Source organism: Protopterus annectens, chromosome 15.part0 (assembly GCF_019279795.1).
Source record: "Protopterus annectens isolate FY-2018-M chromosome 15.part0, PAN1.0, whole genome shotgun sequence".
NCBI lineage: Eukaryota > Metazoa > Chordata > Ceratodontiformes > Protopteridae > Protopterus > Protopterus annectens.
In genome coordinates this window covers 598875732-598898043 of record NC_056749.1, presented here as the reverse complement: position 1 = coordinate 598898043, position 22312 = coordinate 598875732, and the positions used below count along the sequence as shown (strand labels likewise).

General features: G+C 46.3%; 1 protein-coding gene across 1 annotated transcript in view; it reads left to right on the top strand.

The window, feature by feature from the left end:
- KIF4A (kinesin family member 4A) overlaps nucleotides 1-22312 on the top strand; it is a gene marked incomplete in the record, with an annotated part of 2786372 nt that overhangs the window by 707323 nt on the left and 2056737 nt on the right.

Below are 22312 nucleotides of genomic sequence, written 5' to 3'. Positions count from 1 at the left end.
TTCTTTCAGTCCTACTGTGTTGGTAATTAGTCTGTTCACGTCCTCTGGTAAAGGCAAGTGCAGTCGGCATATTCCCTAAAGATGCCCATGACCAGTGTGTCTCTTGTCTAGGCAGGAACACAACCATGAGAATATGCCATTTGCTGATCATTTGTCCTGAAGATCTTACGGCACAGTTTGCGGGCCTTATATTTGTATTTAGAGAATCCGCGCTTGAAACAAATAGCGTTGGGGATGGAGGCCGTGCCCGATGCCCTATGTGAACAGCCTAGGAAGAGGGCCAAACCCTCACGGCCTACTTTGTCTGCTGCCCCTCTGTCTGCCATACTTCATTCTGTAGCAGATGTCAGCTTGGCTGAGGATCTGGCATCTGCTGGTGTAGATAAAGTGGGTATCTCTGAGTAAGCCGCAGAATCTCAAGCGGACACATTCACAGAGGATTTACTGACGCCTGCCTTAGACACTGGGGGGGGGGGTAACTAGCATTCACTGTGCCCATTGGATGTCACCTCTGCCATCCCGACTCTGACCAAGGCTTATTCCTAGCCAGATGCCAGCAAGGCCTTTAAAGAAAAAGCAAAAAACCAGACACCTTGTCCCAACCTCTGAAAGCATGCCGGATTGGCAGGCCTTCAGGCAGAGCTTGTTCAGTGCCTTTATGGCCCTTAGGGCTTCTCTAGAACCTCTGCCACTGCTCCTCTCCTCCTTATTCCCAGACTGCTCATCCATGAAAGGAGGGGTAGATAAGCTTGAAGAGTTGTCTGATTTCTCTTAGGACTCTTTCTTACTCCTCCCAGATCTCATCCTTCCTGGGATATGGATCCCCTGAGGAGGGCTGTGTTGAACCTGACTCCCCTGTAGAGGATCTTACCTGTTGGGAAACTTAAGATGAAAGACCACTTTGTGGCAATCCTCATATATCCGATGTGCAGTAAAGGTTTTATGACCTTATTCAAATGGACTCCCCCAGTCGGCTTGCCATTCCTCTATTCAACCTACATTCTTGGATGCTTTTGCCTCAGCCTCCATTAACCCGGACTCCCAACCTCCAGCCCCATGTAGAGCAGAGACTGTAAAGTCCCTGAGACGGATCAATTTCTTAAGTGCCTTCCTGCTGATCCTGCCACTATCTCCATCTCTATGGACAGGGCCTCCAAGCTCCTTTCCACCACTACTATTCTCTCTGCTGATAGACAGCAAGACTATGGAGAGGTTGGGAAAGAATCTATACTTCTGCCGCCCTCTAGAGCCACAGACTACCAAACTCGTATAACCAAGTACTCCTTAGCTGTGCTTTACAAAGCCACTAAAGACTTAGTTGACCTCCCTGACTCTGCAGCCAAGGCCTCATTGCCTTCTCTGATGGCACTCATCTCTCAAGTGAATAGACAATCCTTGAGATGCAGTTATGATGCAGCTGAAGCCTCAGCCAGGTCGGCTGCATCAGCTTCAGTAGTGAGGTACTCATGGCTGTGACTTCAGCCTCTCCCAGATGACTTCAGGGCCAAACTCTTTCACTCAGCTTTGGATCACTCAGCTTTTTTTGGTGCATAAGTGGCTGACCTGTTTAAATCCTTATAACAGAAAAGAAGTACTAGACCTAAAAACATAACCTGATCTCGCCTGTTCCAAAGTTCCAGAGGAACTACCTGGCAAAGACAGTTTATCAGGAAAACGTCCAGGCTTGTAGCTCGCCCCTCAGAAGACAGCCTCTTCAGACTAGGCCTTCACAGTCTTGCAGCCAAAGGCCCCCCTTTCCTGATGGGGCATGTAGATGTCTGCCTGCCAAAACTTCAAACCCCCCCCCCACACACACACACACACACACACACACACACACACATCTGACAGGCTCACTGTCTCCCTTTATGGTCACTCATTACTACAGACAAACTGGTTCTGTCCTTCATACAGGATGGCTACTTCATGTTCTGGATCACCCCCCATCGAGACTGCCTCGTCCCAGTCAACTATCCCTCCACCAAGTTTTGCAAACCCTGCCACTACAAGGCAGCATAGAACCAGTTCCTACACAAGCAAAAAGAAAAGGATTCTTCTCCTTTATCTTTTTTATACTCTGAAAGGAAGGACCATGGAGGCCAATTCTAGACCTCTTGTGCCTCAACCCCTTCCTAAAAGTTCCTACTTTCAGGATGCTCACCCTACCTACTCTTTTTCCACTCATCCTTCCTCAGGGTTTCATGGCAACCCTGGACATAAAGGATGCTTATCCTTCACATACCTATAAAGTCCGCCTTCTGGAAATATCTGAGATTCCTGGCAGGCTCATCTCATTTTCAGTTTTGTGCCTTGCCCTTTGGGCTTTCTGCTACCCCCAGGATATTTACAAAATGTCTGGCTTCAGTCATCGCCTACTGCAGGGAAAAGGAAATGCAGTTATTCCATTATCTAGATGACCTAATCCAAGAAAAAGGCAAGGAAACTCTTCACCACTCCCAGGACCTTCTGGTAATCCTACAGTCTCTAGGGTTCATGATAAACTTCCCAAAATCCCACCTCAGCCCCAAGCAGGATATTGTCTTCCTGGGTTGCAGGATCAGGATAGACCTCATGAAGGCCTTTCTTCCAGTAGAGAATGTGGTATCCCTCCAAAACCATCTTCTTACTGCTCTGCAATCAACAGAACTGATTGCAAGACATTTTGAGGCTTCTAGGTTGCATGGCAGCTACCATTTCCATATTGCCCCTAGCAAAGATGCACATGAGGAAACTTCAGTGGTACCACTGGTCAGTTTGGATCCAACACTCCAACCCTCGTGTTCAGGATCTCACTACTCCCCTGCTTGCATTAGGAACTGAAATCGTGGGTGGCTCAGGTAGCCCAAAACCCAGAACTGCCTCTGCAAACATCCTCTCTCTCCCAGGCCATGTACACAGATGCCTCAGACCTGGGCTGGAAAGCATCTGTGGGGAGAAAGGAAAGTACAAGTTTTGTGGACAGGCAAACAAGATTACAAAGAGAAATGAGAGCCATCGTCCTTGCTCTAGAGTCCTTCCAGCCCTACTTAGAACAGGGCCCTCTAAAGATATTCACAGAATACCACAATCCTGTGGTATCTCAAGCAGGGAGGGACCAAATCCTACCTTCTATGCAAACTTCCTCTCCTGGCGTGGGAACTAGCTACCTCACAGGGGATCACCCTTCAGGCAGGTTGCATCCCATCCTTGCACAACTCCCAGGCAGATTACCTAAGCAGAACCATTTCAAATAACTACGAATGGATGCTGCAAAGAGATTTTCCTGACTGTGGTCCACAGGTGAGGTATTCCACAAATAGACCTGTTTGCCTCCTACATAAACAGGCAGCTTCTTGGCTACTGCACCAGGACACCAGACCCCAAGGCATTGGCAGCAGATGCCTTCTCTAACGTGGAAGGGGAAATTCCTTTATGCTTTCCCCCCTTGCCATTGATGCAAAATGTTGCTGGTGGCTCCCTACTGGCCAAGACAGCACTAGTTTCCCTCCTCCTCTTCACCTGTCCAAGGACAATCGCCACAAGTTAACCCTCTTCAGTGGACCTGCTCACACACAACAAGGGGACCCAGATACACCCACAGTCGCAATCCATGCAGCTCTCCCTGTGGCTAATAGGATGTGCATAGTGTTTCATTGTTGCAGTCATTACATTTGGGTTATCCTGCTGGCAGGCTACCCGCAGTCAGCCTGAATTCCAAAGTCTAGGTCCAGCGTCAATTGCTGTCGCCTCCTTCCTGATGTCCGTGCGCCAGGGGTATAAAAGATGCAGCCAACGCCATTTTATTCAGTCTTTCTTGCCGTGCGGTGCCCGAAGCAAAAGCAGTTTGCAAGTGCCGGTCGGCCGACTCCTGAGATTTTCGTGTTAGAATTTCAGATCCGAAGTCTTCATTAAAAGCTAAGTACCCCATTGGGGAAACTTATCTTGCTCCAGACCGTTGTCAGGAAAAGTTAATTGTATTTCTTGTGGGAAGCAAATACCTCATAAGGACTTCCATTCTTACTGTATTCTTTGCCTAGGCCCTAATCACGACGTTGCTAATTGTCGGTTTTGTTAGATTTAACCAAAGCACTATTAAGCGTCTGTACGATTTTGCATTTCACTATTTTGGCAGAAGATTTAATTGCACAATGTCGTCTGATTGCCATCCGACAACTGCAGTTCAAAAGAAACGCAAAGAAAAGGATAGGCATCAGAGGTCCAAAACTGACGACGAGGCTTCTAAGCCAGTTGCCGATGTCCTTCAAGGATGCATCTGCAGTCCTAACATATGGGTTGTCCTGCCTCAGGCAGCCCTTCGGTCGGCCGGATTCCAAAGTCTGGGTCTGGCCTCGGCTGATGTCGCACTTCACCCGACGTCATAGCTGCTGTGAATTGGCTATAAAGGCATCAGCCAATGCCATTTTCCTCAGTCTTTCTTGCCGCGCGGTGCCCGAAGCAGAAGCTGTTCGCACGTGCCTGTCGGTCAGATCCAGAGATTACTACTACCGAAGACTTCTAAAAAGCTAAGTACCCCGTTGGGGACTCTTTCTTGCCTCAGCCGATGTCAGAAAAAGTAAATAACTGTTTAACTTGTGGGAAACAAATACCTCATAAGGATTTCCACTCTTACTGCCTTTCTTGCTTAGGCCCAGACCACGACGTAGCAGCTTGTCTAGCCTGTGCTTCCTTCAACCGACTGACACTTAGACGTCGGTCAGAGTTTGCAGAGGAGTTTTTTGGTCCCGCTTTTGCTTACAAAATGCCGTCTGAGACTCCGACTTCACAATTAGTTAAAAAGCGTAAGGAAAAGGACCGACACTGGCGGTCCGCGGTTTCGGCCGAAACCACGGTTAAGCCAAACGCGAGTGTCTCTGTTTCGGCTGAAACAGAGTCCACGGTTCTTCCTTCGGCCGAAAGCATGCCTCCTATAGCCGAGGCCTCACACAGCATGGCTGAATCTGCTACTGAAATTTCCACTGCTGTTGCATGTACCCAGGATTTATCAGATACTATTCCTTTAGACATATCTACTCCTGCACGTGGAGCTGTTAGGCCCCTTGCATCTATGTCTATCAAGGCTTTTTCTAGGGCTAAAGCAGCTAAATCTTCTAAGGCCTTGCCTGCTAAAACCCCCTCACACAGGCCTACCTCTAGTTCCCAAATGCTCAGCCTGACTGAGGATCTCATTTCTTTGATCAGGGGATCCCAACCTCACCCTGACAGGGCCTCTCAACCCCCTCCAGAGAAGAGGCCTAGAGCAGAGCCCCGGATCCAGTTTCTACAGACTATTCCTCGGATGATTCAGAAAACTCAGAACCTCCAGAAGGCCCATATTCCCCTTATGAGGATTCTGATGCAGAAGACTCCATTCCTTCTGCCTCTCCTTCTGAGGAATTTTCTTTTGGGGAAACTTTACATGCTATGAGAGAGCATTTTCAATGGCAGGGCCAGGATTTTTCAGATTCAAGGAAAAGGCTAAGGACCTTTTTACATTTACCACAGCATAGGCCTTTAGCCATTCCTCCAGTACTAACAGTTGTTGATGCATATAATGATGCTTGTACTGCCCCTGACTCTCTTCCCCCGGCCCCTGCCAAGCCCGATAGATATTACAGGGTCCCGGACACACACTTTCACTTGTATAAGGCTCCTATTGCAGATCCTGAAACCATTTCACAGGGCCCCAAAGCTGTAGCAGCTGCCTCTGCCAGAAACCCCCTCCCCTCTGAAAGAGAATCTAGAGCATTAGAGAGATGGGGTAAAAAAGTTTATACTTCTGCTACTCTTTCGGCTAGGGCCTTAAACTGTCAATTCCACATGATTCAGTATCAGGAATTTGTTAGACCAGCTAAATAAAAAAAACTGTCCTCTCCTGAACCTATAGACCGTAAGTCCCTTCAGGATTTGGTACATAACACTCAGCAGGTCAGTAATCATTCCTTAAAATGCGGCTATGATGCACTGGAGGCTTCCTTTAGATCAGCTATGACTGGAACAGTGATTAGAAGGCATGCATGGTTAAAAGAACAATCCTTACCAGACCATGTAAAGTCAAAACTTCTAGATGCTCCCATGGAGAAACAGTTTGTTTGGTTCCCCTGCACAGCAAGTGCTTAAGAAGGTGGAAGAAAAAGCAAAATCTGTCCAAACAGTCAAGGATTTCTTACAGGTCCAGCCTCCAAGGTTTAGTAGAAATTGGCCTTCGAAGAATTGGTCCTTTCCAGACACCTCCAGAGCACAGAGGGGCAGAAATAGGCGCCCAAGAGGCAGAGGTCAATCCAGAGGTGCCTACAGGGGACGTCAGTGGCAGCCTAACAACCAGAGAAGTACTGCCACAGATCCAGCTACGACCACTTCTACAGGACAGACACAATGACGTGGCTCTGATACCTCCTACCAGGGAACAACTGGAAGCACCCTTAGGCGGAAAGCTAGCCTTATTTTCCGTAAACTGGCATTACATTACAGGAGACAAATGGATTTTACAGACAATAGACAAAGGCTACAGGTTTCACATCCACACTCTACCAAAAAAGAGAGGAATGCCAAACCTACCACCAAACCAAAAAACAAACGCTCTAGAACAAATCAACCACCTACTAAGGATGAGAGCTATAGAAATGGTACCTCCCATGGAACAAGGGCAAGGATTTTACTCCAGACTTTTCCTGGTACCAAGAAAAGAAAGTCAATGGAGGCCTATTCTCGACCTGTCCGCTCTGAACACATATCTCATTGTTCCAAAATTCAAAATGCTGACCCTACAGCAACTTCTTCCCATGCTGGGCAAGGAGTCTTGGCTGGTGACTCTAGATCTCAAGGAGGCATACCTGCACGTCCCTATACGACCAGATTGCAGAAGATACCTCAGATTTCTTGCAGGATCAGAGCATTATCAATTCTCAGCATTGCCCTTTGGCTTATCTACTGCGCCCAGAGTACTCACGAAATGCCTGGCATCAGTAATTGCTCATTGCAGGCTTCAGGGAATTCAGATTTACCCATACCTGGACGACTGCCTAATACAAGCGGACAACAAGACCAACTTAACAAAAGATTTGGAAAAGGTTATACAACTACTGCAAGCCCTGGGATACACAGTCAACATGAAAAAGTCAAGGCTGGTACCATCCCAAAGGATAACATTCTTGGGTGAAGAACTGGACACATCAAATCAGATGGCATTTCTCACAGCAGAAAAGCAAAAGCAACTACCACTCTATTTCATGGCATTAACACAGAACCAGCTTACAGCAAGGAAAGTCCTGCAAGCCCTGGGTTACATGGCATCCTGCATAATATTGATACCACATGCTAGACTGCATATGAGGAAGTTGCAATGGTACCTAAGGAATGTATGGTCTCAACACAAGCACAGTCTAGAAGCCCAGATTCCAATAATCCCATGCCTGAAACAAGAATTCCTGTGGTGGGCTCAGGCCTTTCAGATGAACAGAGGACTGCCTTTCCACAAACCTCACCCAAGCCAGACTATCACCACGGACGCCTCAGACCTAGGCTGGGGGGCACACATGGTGGACAAGTGTATACAAGGCCTATGGACACAAGACCAGCTGAACCTTCACATAAATCTAAAAGAGATGCTGGCAGTGAAACAGGCACTACAGACATTCAGACCTTTTCTTCAACAGGGTCATTTGCTGATAAGGACGGACAACACCACAGTCATGGGGTATATCAACAAACAGGGAGGAACACACTCATATCCTCTATGCCGGATGGCAATGGACCTGTGGAATGTGGCCCTGAACCTCAACATTCAACTCCAGGCAAAATTTGTGCCAGGAAAAGAAAATATACTAGCAGACACATTAGGCAGAACTACCCGGATGCCCACGAATGGATGCTGCATCCAGACATCTTCAAAACCATTACAAAGAAATGGGGACTACCAGAAATAGACCTGCTGGCATCCCCACACAACCACCAATTGAGGAAATTCTGCACAAGGACATACCACCCTCTTGCTTGGAAGGTGGACTCCCTATCCTTCAGTTGGGAAAACCTGACAGCGTATGCATTCCCACCTCTTCCTTTGATGCACAAAGTGCTACTGAAGATCAAAGAAGATCACCCAAGGATCATCCTCATAGCTCCAGACTGGCCGAGGCAGCATTGGTACCCGCTACTGAGGAGTATGTCTCGGAGACACGCATGGCCTCTACCTCTAGTTCCTTTACTGCTAACACAGAACAACTACAGGATCCTACATCCAAACTTGAAAACACTGCAGCTAGCTGCCTGGAACATTACATAAAACAAAATAACCCAGATTTATCTCAGAGGGTTAAGGACATTATCCTGGAGGCTCGCAGACCCTCCACAAGGAAGACTTATTCAGCCAAATGGAAAAGATACCTCATTTGGAGTGCAGCAAAAGGAGAAAATGTATCATTAGCAAACATAGCTAACATCCTGGAATATTTAGCAGAACTTTTCCACAATGGCCTGTCTTACTCCTCCATTAAGATTCATGCATCAGCAATTTCAGCAGAATATAACATGGATCCTCCAGTCTTCTCTCATCCTCTACTCAGGCAGTTTCTGAGAGGAATTAAAATGTAAAGCCTCCAAGGAAGCCACCTTTGCCTACATGGGACCTTAACTTTGTGCTGGAAAAGTTATCACTTCCCCCTTTCGAGCCAGCAGCAACAGCAGAATTACAGTTCTTATCTTGGAAAACTGCTTTCCTGCTTGCAATCACTTCAGCAAGAAGGGTTTCTGAATTACAGGCATTAATGGCAGTACAGCCCTTCCTTATCTTCCATCAGGATAGAGTGTCCTTGAGAACCAACCCTACTTTTATGCCAAAAGTGGTCTCCAGGGTATCATTGAACCAAGCAATCCACCTACCAGCATTCTTCCCCAACCCACAGAACAGGGGGGAAAGATTACTACATACCTTGGATGTGCACAGGCAATTGCGCTACTATCTGGACAGAACCAAGACCAACAGAAAAACTGACCAGCTTCTGGTAGCATATGCAACAGGAATGGAAGGAAAAGCAATTTCAAAACAGACAATCTCAAAATGGATAGGAAATTGCATTAGATTTTGTTATTCTTTTCATGGAAAGGCAACTCCAGAAAACATCAGACCTCACTCCACAAGGGCTATAGCCACTACTACAGCTTTCCTACGAGGAGTGGCTACCAAAGACATTTTAGAAGCTGCTACTTGGAGCTCCGTGCATACATTTGCCAAGCATTATAATCTACCTTTATACTCCAGATCCCGAGCAGGTATTGCAACTGCTGTTTTGCAAGGGATCTTAACTACACCATAATCATCTTAGTGCCTCCTCCCCCAGTTTGGCTATGGTATTCTACCCATATGTTAGGACTGCAGATGCATCCTTGAAGGACATAGTACAGTTTTGTACCTACCATAAATGTAGATGTCCGAGAGGTATGCATCTGCAGTCAGGATTACCCACCCTCCTTCCCCCCTGTGGTACTCCTAGGGTATTTGCCCATCTTGTAGCTAGCTGGGGGAATCTATTATGGTGTATTTGTTTGTATATATGTACATACATGCTTATATTGTTTGCTCTCTACTATTTGGAATCTTTTGCATTTATCCAAATTTAGCCTTCCTAGAGGGCACCTAGCATCTGGGGCAAGAAACACTGAGGAAAATGGCGTCGGCTGATGCCTTTATACCCAATTCACAGCAGCTATGACGTCTGGTGAAGTGCGACATCAGCCGAGGCCAGACCCAGACTTTGGAATCCGGCCGACCGAAGGGCTGCCTGAGGCAGGACAACCCATATGTTAGGACTGCAGATGCATACCTCTCGGACATCTACATTTATGGTAGGTACAAAACTGTACTGTTCGCCAGTTCTCAGTGAGGCGCTTTCTCAGCCCCTGACGCCCACTACTTTAGAGCCGCAGGCCGCTTCCGACTCCCACGTGGAGCCGACTAGGCCACTGGAAACTCAAGGTATTGGAACATCGGAAACTATTCCCTCAGATGGGTCCAGAGCCACTGAGTAGGCATCTGCTTCTGAGTGTGTTTTCAGGCCTACACAGTTAAGTTAAAACGACTTCAGCTTCAAAGGCAAAAACTAAAGGACCCCTAAAGACAAAGAAACAAGTACAACAGCCCCATGGACAGGCCTCCATGCCTAAAAACCAGATGCTCAAAATAGCCGAAGACCTAATTACTTTGATCAGGGGTTCCCATCCCCCTCCTAAGAGGCCAGCTAGGCCTCTGGATACTCAAGGTATTGGGCCTTCGGAAACTAATCCCTCAGATGGGTCCGGAGCCGCTGAGCAGGCATCTGCTTCTGAGGGTGTTTTCAGACCTACACAGCTTTATATCAAGCCAACTTCAGCATCTAAGACTAAAACAGTTTTAAAGACAAGGAAACAAGTACAGCATTCTCCAGGACAGACTTCCACGCCTAAGAAACAGATGCTCAAAATGGCCGAAGACCTAATTACTTTGATCAGGGGTTCCCATCCCCCTCCTAAGAGGCCTAGGCAAGAGAGAGAAGTAATTTTCTGATCAGATTTCCATTACTTCTGATCAGGAATACTCTCTTCCTCCCTAAGAGGATTCTGATGCTGAAGAATCTATCCCTTCAGCCTCTCCTCCTGAGGATTATTCTTTTGGGGAAACTCTGCATACCATGATGTAGCATTTCCACTGGGAGAGCCAGGATTATTCAGAATCTAAGAAAAGGCTCAGACTTCCTTTTACTACTTCAGCACAGGTCCCTTGCTATTCCACCTGTGTTAGACATTGTAGATGTATTTTCAGAGTCCAGTCTGACTCTTGACTCTACCTCCGGCTCCTGTTAAGCCAGACAGATACTACAGGGTTCCTGATTCACATAAATTTATTTTTAAGAACCCTGCTGCTGACCCAGAAACTATCTCTCAGGGTCCCAAAGGGGGTTAAGGCTTCCACTGCAAAAAACCCTACCCCCTTTGACAGAAATTCTAGGGCACTGGACAGATGGGAAAAAATATTTGCTTCTGCTACCTTGGCTATATAAGGGCTTTAAATTGTCAGTTTAATATGCTTAAATATCACCAATATATTATGTCACTGCTTAAACAGAAAATGTTAAATTCTGAATGAGCAGAAAACAAAGAAATGCAGGATTTGCAATAAGTGGGAAAGCATACTTTGCAATGTGGTTTTGATTCTCTGGAGGCCTCCTGCAGGGCCACTGTTACGGGTTTTGTCATTAGGAGGCATGCTTGGTTAAAGGAACAGAATCTGCCTGATCATGTTGAAGCAAAATTATTAGATGCTCTTGAAGAAAATGGAGGACAAAGCTAAATCTATGCAAAACAGTCGAGGATTTCTTACAGGTACAGCCTCCAAGATTTAGCTGGCACTGGCCTACAAAGAATTGGTCCTTTGCAGTGTCAGGCCACAAAGAGGCAGATAGAGACGCCCTAGAGGCAGATCCCATCCCCAAGGCTCATACAGGTCTAAACAATGGGGTACTTCTACCTCCAAAACCGTTGAAGACAAATCACAGCCATACAGGAAACAGTCCCAATGACTTCCCACTGCCTGCGCCAAGCACTTGTCTTCTGGCAGCACCTTTAGGGGGAAAACTAGCACTTTTTTCTCAATTGGCATGTAGCAACCTAGGACAAATGGGTCTTGGATATAGTGTCACAAGGCTACAGGTTTCACTTTCACACCTTGCCAAGGGCAAATGGTTTGCCAGACCTGCCAAAAAATCAATGGGCAGAGGCACAAAAGCAAGTGTCTTCCCTCATGGACATGAGAGCCATTCAGCAAGTACCAGAGCAAGAGCAGGGACAAGGATTTTACTCAAGACTGTTCTTGGTGCCCAGAAAGGACAAAGCCTGGAGACCAATACTGGACCTATCTATTCTAAACACATTTGGATATTCCAAGATTCAAAATGTTGACTCTGCAGCAGCTTCTGCCCATGCTGGGAAAGAAGACTTGGCTTGTGACTTTAGACCTAAAAGAGGCATACCTGCATGTCCCAATCAGACAGTCATGCAGAAGATACCTCAGATTCATAGCTGGCTCAATGCACTACCAATTCTCTGCACTGCCCTTTGGCTTGTCTACGCCCAGGGTCTTCACAAAATGCCTGGCTTCAGTAATTGCATTTTGCGGACAAAGAGGAATACAAATATATCCTTACTTGGACGACTGTCTTATTCAAGCAGAGAACAAGGACATTCTACTACAGCATCTGGATTACTAACATGCCTCTGGGGTACACAGTAAACTAAAAGAAATCAAAACTAATACCCTCTCGAGATATTCCTGGGTGCAAGCTTAAATACAACTGCCCAGATGGCTTATTTCACGCCAGACAAAGGAAACTGACTACTTATTTCAAAATGTTGGCAACAAAGACCTAGTTATCTGCAAGAAAAATTCTGCAGGCTTTGGGCTTCATGGTATTCTGCATTCTGCTAATTCCATATGCAAGACTGCATATGCGGAAACTTCAATGGTATCTAAAACATGTTTGGACTCAAAATTGCCACAGCCTGGAAACAATTACACTCATTCCCTGCCTGCAACAGGAGTTTCGTTGGTGGGCAAAGGCCTGTCACCACAACAAGGGGCAGCCATTTGCTTTACCCACAGCCAGGTAGATATTAACAGATGCATCAGATTATGCCTGAGGGGCCCACATGGCAGAAAGATGTATTTAGGGCATATGGTCCTCAAGCCAAATGCATCTACATATCAAGCAAAAGGAGATGCTAACTGTTCAGAATGCTCTGACAGCCTTCAAGGATCTACTTCATCCGGGACAATACTACAGTCATGTGGTACATAAACAAGCAGGGAGGCACTCATTCCTACCCCCTATGCAGACTACCCATGACTTTGTAGGACACAGCATTGACTTGCCAAGTACATCTGCAGGCTCAGTTCCTGCCAGGAAAGATAAATACTATGGCAGACTAAGCAGAAACCTCATGGATCCCCACGAGTGGAAATTGGATCCACAAGTCTTCAGCATGATGACAAGGAATTGGGGATGTCCGGGCATAGATCCATTTGCCTCCCCTCACAACTGCCAACTACAGAGAATTCTGCACAAGGACTTATCACAAGCAAGCATGGAAAGTGGATGCTCTATCTTTCAGCTGGAAAAACTTAACATATATGTTTATTTAACTTAACATATATGCCTTTCCTCCCCAAGGTACTCCCAGGTCAGACAAGAGAAGCCAAAAATGATACAGATTGCCCCAGACTGGCCCTGCCAGCACTGGTTCCCAATCCTAAGGAACTTGTCTCAATACCCAGCCTGGACATTACCTCAAATTCCTCACTTACTCTCCCAACACAACAATCAGATCCTGCACAGCCAACTCAAGACCTTCAATCTGGCAGCATGGCGGATAATGTAGTCTTTCAAAACACCTCTCTCTAAAGCGGTGATGAGTGTTATTTTGGAGGCCAGGAGGCCTAGTACCAGAAAAGCTTATGCTGAAAAATGGAAGAAATTCTGTGCTTGGAACCAGGCACAAGGGACTGACATGACTGTACCAAATATTCCTCAGATTTTGCAATATTTAACTAACATGCTAGACAAAGGCCTATCCTTTTCATCAATTAAGATTCTTGCCTCTGCCATTTCATTACAATACAGAGCCACCTATTTTTTCTCGTCCTTTAAGGCAGTACCTCAGAAGAGCCAAAAACTTAAGGCCTCCAAGGAGATCACAAATACCTGCATGGAACCTCAATTATGTCTTAAAAACTCACCCTACCTTCTTTTGAGCCAGCCGCTACAGCTGATATAACATTTTATCATGTAAAACAGCTCTGCTCCTAGCAATAACCTTTGCAAGACGAGTCTGAGCTACAGGCACTCATGGGTGTAGAAACCTTTATCATTTTACATCCAGATAGGGTTTCTCTGAGGACAAACCCGACATTTATGCCTAAGGTAGTGTCCAGTGTGGCCCTTAACCAAACTATTAATTTGCCTACCTTTTACCCAAACCCACAGAATAAGGGTGAGAGGCTTCTGCATTCTTTGGACTTACACAGACAGCTGCGCTTCTACTTGGACAGGACCAAAGCTTTCAGAAAGACTGAGTAATTACTAGTGGCATATGCTGCAGGGTCACAAGAAAAGGCCATCTCAAAGCAGACTGTTTCAAAGTGGATAGGCCACTGCATTCATTTCTGCTATTCACAACATGGCAAACCAGTGCCTAAGGGCAATAGGCCACATTCAACCAGAGCAGCAGCCACTTCAGCAGCCTTCCTCAGAGGAGTACCAACCAAAGACATTTTAGAGGCTGCAACCTGGAGTTCAGTGCACTCTTTTACAAAGCGCCATCACTTACCACTCTACTCTAAATCCAGGGCAGGCTTTGCCACTGCAGTTCTGCAGGGCCTCATAGCCGCTCCTAATCCTATTTAGCTCCAGCCTCCCAACCTTAGCTTTGGGATTCAACCCAATTGTAATGACTGCAACAGTGAAACACGAACCTAGTACAGTTATCTACTTACCATAAATGTAGATGTTCGAGTGTATTCACTGCTGCAGTCCAGGTTACCTTCCCACCATCCCCCTTATCTTTGCTGGAACTTATCTGTACTTCTCTATTCTATACAACCTATGTGATGTAGATGAAGGAAAAATTTACCTTGGTGCATGCATGTTTTATTGCCATTTTTAGCCTACCCTTTTGGGGGCACCTGACATCTGGGGCAAGAAAAACTGAAGAAAATGGCGTCTGCTGTATCTTTTATACCCCTGGCGCACTGACGTCAGGGAGGAGGTGACAGCAACCGACGCCAGACCTAGACTTTGGAATTCAGGCCGACTGCGTTTAGCCTGCCAGAAGGATAACCCAATTGTAATGACTGCAACATTGAATACACTCCATCTACATTTATGGTAAGTACACAACTGTACTATTCTGATCCCCTTCAGGCACCTATATAACAAGGATGTGCTCATTGTCCTACAAGAGACCAGGAAACCCAGCACAAGGAAATATTCTCTCTCTAAATGGAAAAGGTTTTTTATTTGGTGTGGCAAAAGACCATTTGAACCCACTGGAAAACGATATGCCTCTCATCCTGTCATACCTGTGTGAACTCATGGAGACAGGGTTATCTTACTCATCTCTGAAGGCACACCTGTCTGCTATCTCTGCCTGCCTCCCCCTGGATCCACCCCTTGCATCCAAACTCCCTTCCAAACTTTTCTTCAAAGGTGTGTATTACACTTGAGACCACCCAGGAAAACCATCTCCCTCTCTGAGACCTAAACTATGTTCTCGAAAAACTCACTATTGCTCCTTTTTAGCCAACAGACAAGGCTACCTAAAAATTTTGCATATAGAAAACTATTGCTGGTAGCTCTGACTTCTGCCAGAAGGGTTTCAGAATTGCAAGCTCTCATGGCTACACCACCTTTCCTAATCTTCCACCTGGACAGGGTGACCCTCGGAACAAACCTGTCATTCATTCCCAAAGTAGTGAATGACCTATCTTTGAACCAGCCCATCCACCTGGCCACCTTCTTCACTAACCCACGGGGGGTAGTGAGAGAATGCTACATTCCCTAGATGTCTACAGACAACTTAGGTCTTATCTTCATAAAACCAAACCCTTTAGGAAATCAGACCAGCTGTTTTTCTCCTCTCACCCCAGGGCATTGGAAAGCTGGATCTCCTGGGCCAATTTCCTTCTGCTACCTACACCATGGTAAGACCTTGCAGGGCAATGTCAAGGCCCATTCCAGAGCAATGGCCTCTTCTGGAGCTGCCTTTAAACGATTAGACACCAACTCCATACTTGGGGCAGCCACTTGGTCCTTAGTTCACACCTTCACCAAACACTACAAACTGAACCATATCTCCACAGCCAGGGTCGGGGTTTGCCAGAGCTATCCTACATGGATTCCTGAAACTTTATCTAGGCCACCTCCCAATTCTAAATGAGCTTTTGCACTCCCCCACAAGTAGAATACGGCAACATTGGAATAGGACATAATAAAGTTGTGTAAAATCTTACCATAACCATAGATGTCCTTCTCTTCCATGTTGCAGTGTTCTTTCCCACCCACCTTCGCCACTTGTATGACTGCACTTGCTCTCGGGTGATATTGGACAGGCTATGCCCTGTAGGAGTGGCTCTGATTCGGGCTTTTACTATGTTCTGAGAGCTGGTGCATGCCGACGTCACTTTTATGGCCCATGTCAGATGTCCGCCACACCAATAGTGACTGAATCTTTGGAAACCTGGCCAGACAAACTGGAGAGGAAGAAGGGTAAACCCACAAGTAGAATACTGCAACATGGAAGAAAAGGACATCTATGGTTATGGTAAGATTTTACACAACTTTCCTTTAAACATGCAGTGGGTCTCTGAAGGGTGTCACTTGCTTTCTTGAGTGGCATATGCCTTTAGGTCATCTATGCACTCCATGAAAACTGTACTGCCATGGAGTCTGCAATTTCCAACAGGGTTTCAGGGACCCACCAGAGAATGAGCCAGCTGATTCACATCACTCCTCTTCCTGTCATATGCCAGTCCAGTAGATGCTAGAGTCACTATTCAGGCTTGTCACCTGGATCACCGTCTAGACTTTATCTCTCTACATCATTGGAGCTGCCAGTGCCGACTTTTGAAACTGAAGTTAATCAGAAAAGAATATCTGTTAGATCAGTTTTATCGATCCCTGTAGAAACCTAAATCACATGTTTCATACATTTTCATTTCAAACATTTTACTTTCAATGAACTACAATCTGGCTTTTCACATACTGCTTTGAATTGTAGTCGAAATACCCAGAGTTTGGTTCTTCATTTTATAACATTTGGTATGGATGTTGCAAGTTGTATGACAGAAGTTCTGTTTAAAAAAAAATGTCTGCTTACTTTCTAGGTAGTCATTTTAGAAGGTGTTTAATATTTGTTAGATTTGTTAGACACTTTTTTTCTTTGAAAAACTTTGACATCTTTGAAATTGTGAAATGCTACCAACGATCAATTACTACATCTGCATGTCAAGTGTTACCAGAAAATGTTAACATGCCCTTCTATTCTTATGTTGCAGTATTTACTGTGGCATCTTCTGTCTCAGGTGACTCAACCATCCAGCTGCTACGTAATAGTTTAAGCCTGGCTGTTAGGTGCGTGGGACATCACACACAGGGCCATAAACCATGGGCCTTAAATGTGACATCCGCATGCACAGACCTCAGAATTTCTTTGCCGCAGTCAAATGTCAGCTTGCTCGATTCGCTCTGCGCTTCAGAAGACATCTGAAGATAACCCGTTGGGGAATTTTTTGTTTCGCTCAGGCTTAGGTTGCTGTTGCTCCCTTTTAAATAGCCAATGTCATCTAGAAAGGGAAAATGCAAGTGTGGCCGCCAGATTCCGCACAAGGATTCCCATGAGCTTTGTTTTGCTTAGGCCAATTGTACGACCATATGACCTGTAGCATTTGCTAGTTCGTTCCTAAAACCCTTCAGTCGTCTGGCAGCCCTGAAACCAGCGACTAAAGCGATTAGCCTTAGGCATGGAACCAAAGTCGGCCATTGAGGTGGAGCTGCCTAAAAAGGCCAAAGTTGCAAAGCCTACTGTATCTGCCTCTTCAACATTGGACGTCCTGACAACCACCGGTTTAGGGTCTGAGGGACATCCAGAAGACCTGGAGACTGACGGATACCTTTCTGGAAGCCGCCCCAGAATCTCCATTTGGTCCATCCTCTGAGGTTGCTCTGTCAACCCTGGCTAATGTTGAGAGGGGACCAGGCCGGACAGCTGTCCACACTGCCAGAACAGGACTCTTCTCCCATAGGCCAGACGTCTGATCCTAGTCCTGCTTCAGTTACTTGCCACTAAAACTGTTACTTGCCACTAAGACTACTCCTCTTAAGAAGAAACAAACCAAACACAACTACTTTAACTGAAGACCAAGCAGACTGGCAAACATTTTCTAAGCTGTGGTACAGACCTTTAAGCCTCTTAGGCCCACCGCTTGACTTGCTCCTACCTTGCCTGCTGTAAGCCCTAGGTCAGCTTCAGCATCTTCCATTTCCCCTCCTCAAACTCGTGAGGAAGATTACTTTTCCTCCTTTTCAGATGAATCTTTAACATATATACATACCAGCTAGCTTCTCCCCTTGACTACTACTTTACAGATGAGGACTTCCTGGAAGGGAGACTCCCTACTTGGAGATATTTCTTTTGAGGAGACGATTTCCAAAATGAGGGAGTATTTCAAATGGGATGCCACGCAGATGACTGAGGTACAAAAGAGGTACGTCAAACTGCTTCGGATGGAGTTGCCTTCTCCCTCTTCAATCGGCCCTGTGATTCCAGCTTACCCGGATGCATTTGCGTCAGCCTCCAAGACCTCTGAATCACAGGCCCCAGCACCCAAAAGACCTGACAGGTTTTATAAAGTCCCTGATGATCACAAGTAACTTCATCAAGCCACCTATGGCAGACCCTGCAGTCATTGAATGGCCCCAGATAAACAATAAAGACAAATTCCCTCTTCCTCCATTCTACCATCTGGCAAGGACAGTAAGGTCATGGACAGACTGGGAAAAAAGATTTAGACATCTCTAGCCTTCAGGGCAATCAGTTCAGACCCACATAGTCAAATATTACCCTAGGCTTGGTTTCCCAGGCAACTTAATTACTTTCTTCCCTGCCTGACTCATCCAACAAAACAAAGGTAGCATTTAAGCTCTCATTAGCAGCATAGGTTGCCAGGCACACTAAAGTGCAGCTGTGATGCTGCTGAGGCTTCAGCAGGATCTGTTTCAGTATCTGTACTACGCAGATGTTCCTGGGTCAGACTACAGCCACTCGCTGATGATTTTAAAAACAAAATCTTGGATGCACCCTTAGACAATAAATTCCTGTTTGTCAAACAGTCCGCTGAATTGTTCAAAAGCCTCCAGGAAAAAAAGCTAAGAACTTTTGGATTTCAAACATTCATTGGTCTCACCTATTGCAAAGTTGTATAGAAACTACCCAGCTAAGCCCACCTTTGTTAGGAGGGCTCCTGCTCCACCTCTTCTTCGAGGCACAGGAAAGGACCTACTTCCCCTAGGACAGCCTCTTCACAACCCACCCCCAGGCAACTCTTTCCAGATAGAAACAGTGTATGACTGCCTATTCCTACCCCTTTCCACCTGCCTCTCTTGCTGTCTACCCATTTGGAAAGAGTTCACCTCAGACTGCCAGGTCTCATCAATAGTGGAAAAAGGGTACTTTATGATCTGGCAGGAAAACCCCCTACCACACTGCATACCCTTCCTCCAAACAAACTACACCTAATCCATCAGATTATCAAAGATCTACTATCATAAGCGACCATAGAAAGGGTCCCCTCAGGCCAAGAAGGTTGGGGGTTCTACTCCATACTTTTTCTAGTGCCAAAAAAATGGCCCTTGGAGGCCCATTCTGGACTTGTCCCTGTTAAATCCTTTATTGCAGGTCCCTTCCTTTAGAATGCTGTTCCTTCAAACCCTTCTTCCACTACTGCCACCCAGGGCTTTCATGGCCACTTTGGACCTGAGAGGCACACTTCCACATTCCCATTCTCCATATCTACAGAAGGGTGTTATGATTTGCAGTACCTTCCTCAAACTTTCAGTTTACTGCCTTGCCCTTAGGTTTATCTACTTCACCAAGGGTCTTCACAGTGTCTAGCCCCAGCAGTAGCCTACTGCCAAACAAAAGGCCTACAGATTTAACCTTACCTGGATGACCACCTCATTCTAGCAGAAGGGGAAAATACTTTCAGGACCCACTTAAAATTCACTGTTTCCCTGCTTCACAGTTTGGGGTTCACTGTCCTCCCTCACCCCAGCCCAAGACCAAACCTTCTTGGGCTGCAGGATAAGAACAGACTTGATGAGGGCCTTCCTTCCTCAGGACAAAGCCTACTCCCTAACTTCCAAGAACTACTTCTGGTCAGCCACATTTCTGCCAGGCAGTTCCTCTGACTTCTAGGCCTTATGGCAGCTACACTTCCCATGCTACCCTTAGCCTGGCTGCTCATGAGGAAGTTCCAGTGGTACTTGGAAAAGTGTCAACACAACACAGTCACCCCTGGAACTTCAGGTGCCTTTCCTACCCTGCTTAAAGACAGAGTTGAGGTGATGGATCCTACAAGTAAACCAGAATCGGGGCCTACCTCTGCAACTCGCCAAGCTGGTGCAATTTATGCACAAATGCCTTGGATCTAGGGGTGGGGTGGAGGCTGCTATGAAGGACTTCAAGGTGCAAGCTCAGTGGGCGTCCTCCCTCCAGAAAAAACATATCAACGTAAGGGAAATGACTGCTCTCCTCTCAAACCTACAGACCTTCCATCCTCCAATTCAGACAGGCCCCCTCCAAATCTTCACAGGTAACACAACTGTGATGTGGTACATCAAAAAACTGGGGGACCAGATCACATTTTCTCTGCAGGTTTGCAATACAAGCATGGGGGTTAGCCACCCAGTGCAGTGTCGCACTGCAGGAGGTCTGCATTCCATCCCAAGGCAAATCAGGTGGATGCCTTCAGCAGATCCTTCTCTCAACATCACGAGTGGCTGTTAAACAGAGATGTTCTTAGACATTGTCCATCAATGGGGCACACTACAGGTTGTTCTGAGGGGAGGCAAACAGATCTGACAACATCTATTCTGTTCCAGAACCCCCTCCCCAGTAGCTTGGAGAGTGGATGCCTTTGTGATTTCTTGGAAGGGGCTGTTTCTTTATGCCTTCCCACTCGTTCAAAAAATCCTGCTGAAAATCCAGAAGCACAAGCCAAAAATCTTCCTGGTGACTCCCTATTGGCCAATGCAGCATTGGATCCCCCTTCTATCTCTTGCCAAGGGCAGTCACCACAAATTGCCTCACAACGTGGACCTGCTCACACAACAGAAGAGATCTCTGATTCATCAACACCTGGAAACACTTAGCCTTACCCTGTGGGTGATAAAATACTGATCCCTTTCAGACATCTGCACTCAGAGTACGCGCTAGCCTTCCTGAAGCAGGACAGAAAACCCACTACCAGGAGATCCTACATTTCGAAATGGAAAAGATTCTCCAGTTGGTGACTCCAAAGGCAGCTAGACCCCTTCCAAGTGAATGTACCCCTAGTTCTAGCTTGTGTGTGAGAGCTCCTAAAATCAGAGCTTTCATACTCTTCAGTGAAAGTCCACTTATCTTCCATTTCAGCCTGCTTACATGTGGAACCTCTCCTCCTTTCCAGACTGGAGGTCTAACTTTTCCTGAAGCATGTTCTGCACGTCAGACAACCAAGGAAGCCTACCCCCCCCCCCCTTGGGACTTGAAGTATGTACTGGAAAAAACTCATCATTGTCCCCTTTGAACCGGCAAGCTCTGCTTCTCTGCAGATGTGTACCCGGAAGACTGTCCTATTACTAGCCCTTCAGCTAGGAGAGTCTCTGAGCTGCAAGCTCTCATGGCATCCCCACCCTACACTATCTTCCACAAAGACAGGGTAACCCTTCACACCAATCCCTTCTTCATGCCCATAGTGGTCAATGAACTGTCCCTCAACCAGTCTGTTCATTTACTCACCTTCTTCCTTTCACGTCATAATGCTTGAGTGCTCCATTCCCTTGATGTCCACAGGTAATTAAGATTTTACCTGGAAAAGACCAAGAGCATTAGAAGGTCCAATCATCTCTTTGTATCCTTCCACCACAGGGCCCTGGGAAAGCTATATCCATACAACTATTTTCCTGGATACAAAAACCTATTGCCTTCTGGTACTCCTTTCATGGCAAAGACTTGCCCTACAATGTTAAAGCACATTCTACTAGAGCAGTGGACTCTTCAGGAGCATTTCTCAAAGGCCTGGATACAGCCACCATACTAGAGGCAGCCACATGGTCCTCTCTGCATACTTCTACCAAACATTACAAATTGGACAATACATCCAAAGCAGGGTAGTATTTGCAAGTGCCGTTCTCCATAGTTTCCTGAAGACTGTTACTTCCTCAACTTGAGCTGTGGCACTCTCCCACAGTGAGTACTGCAACATGAGAATAAGGAGATATTAGGTGTGTAAAATCTTACAACCATAGATGTTCTCTTCCATGTTGCAGTATACCTGCCCTCACTCCTATCGCCCTTAATCACATTTACACTCTGAATGGCATTATTCTTCTCCTTAGGCTGTTGTCTGACTGGGCAGGCAGTTCGGAGGTCTATGCGTGCAGATGTTAAATTTAAGGCCCATGGTTTATGGCCCTGTATGGGATGTCTCGCACACCTAACAGCAACCAGGCTTAAGCTTTTGCATAGGAGCCCGGCGTTTGGGTCGTCTGAAGCA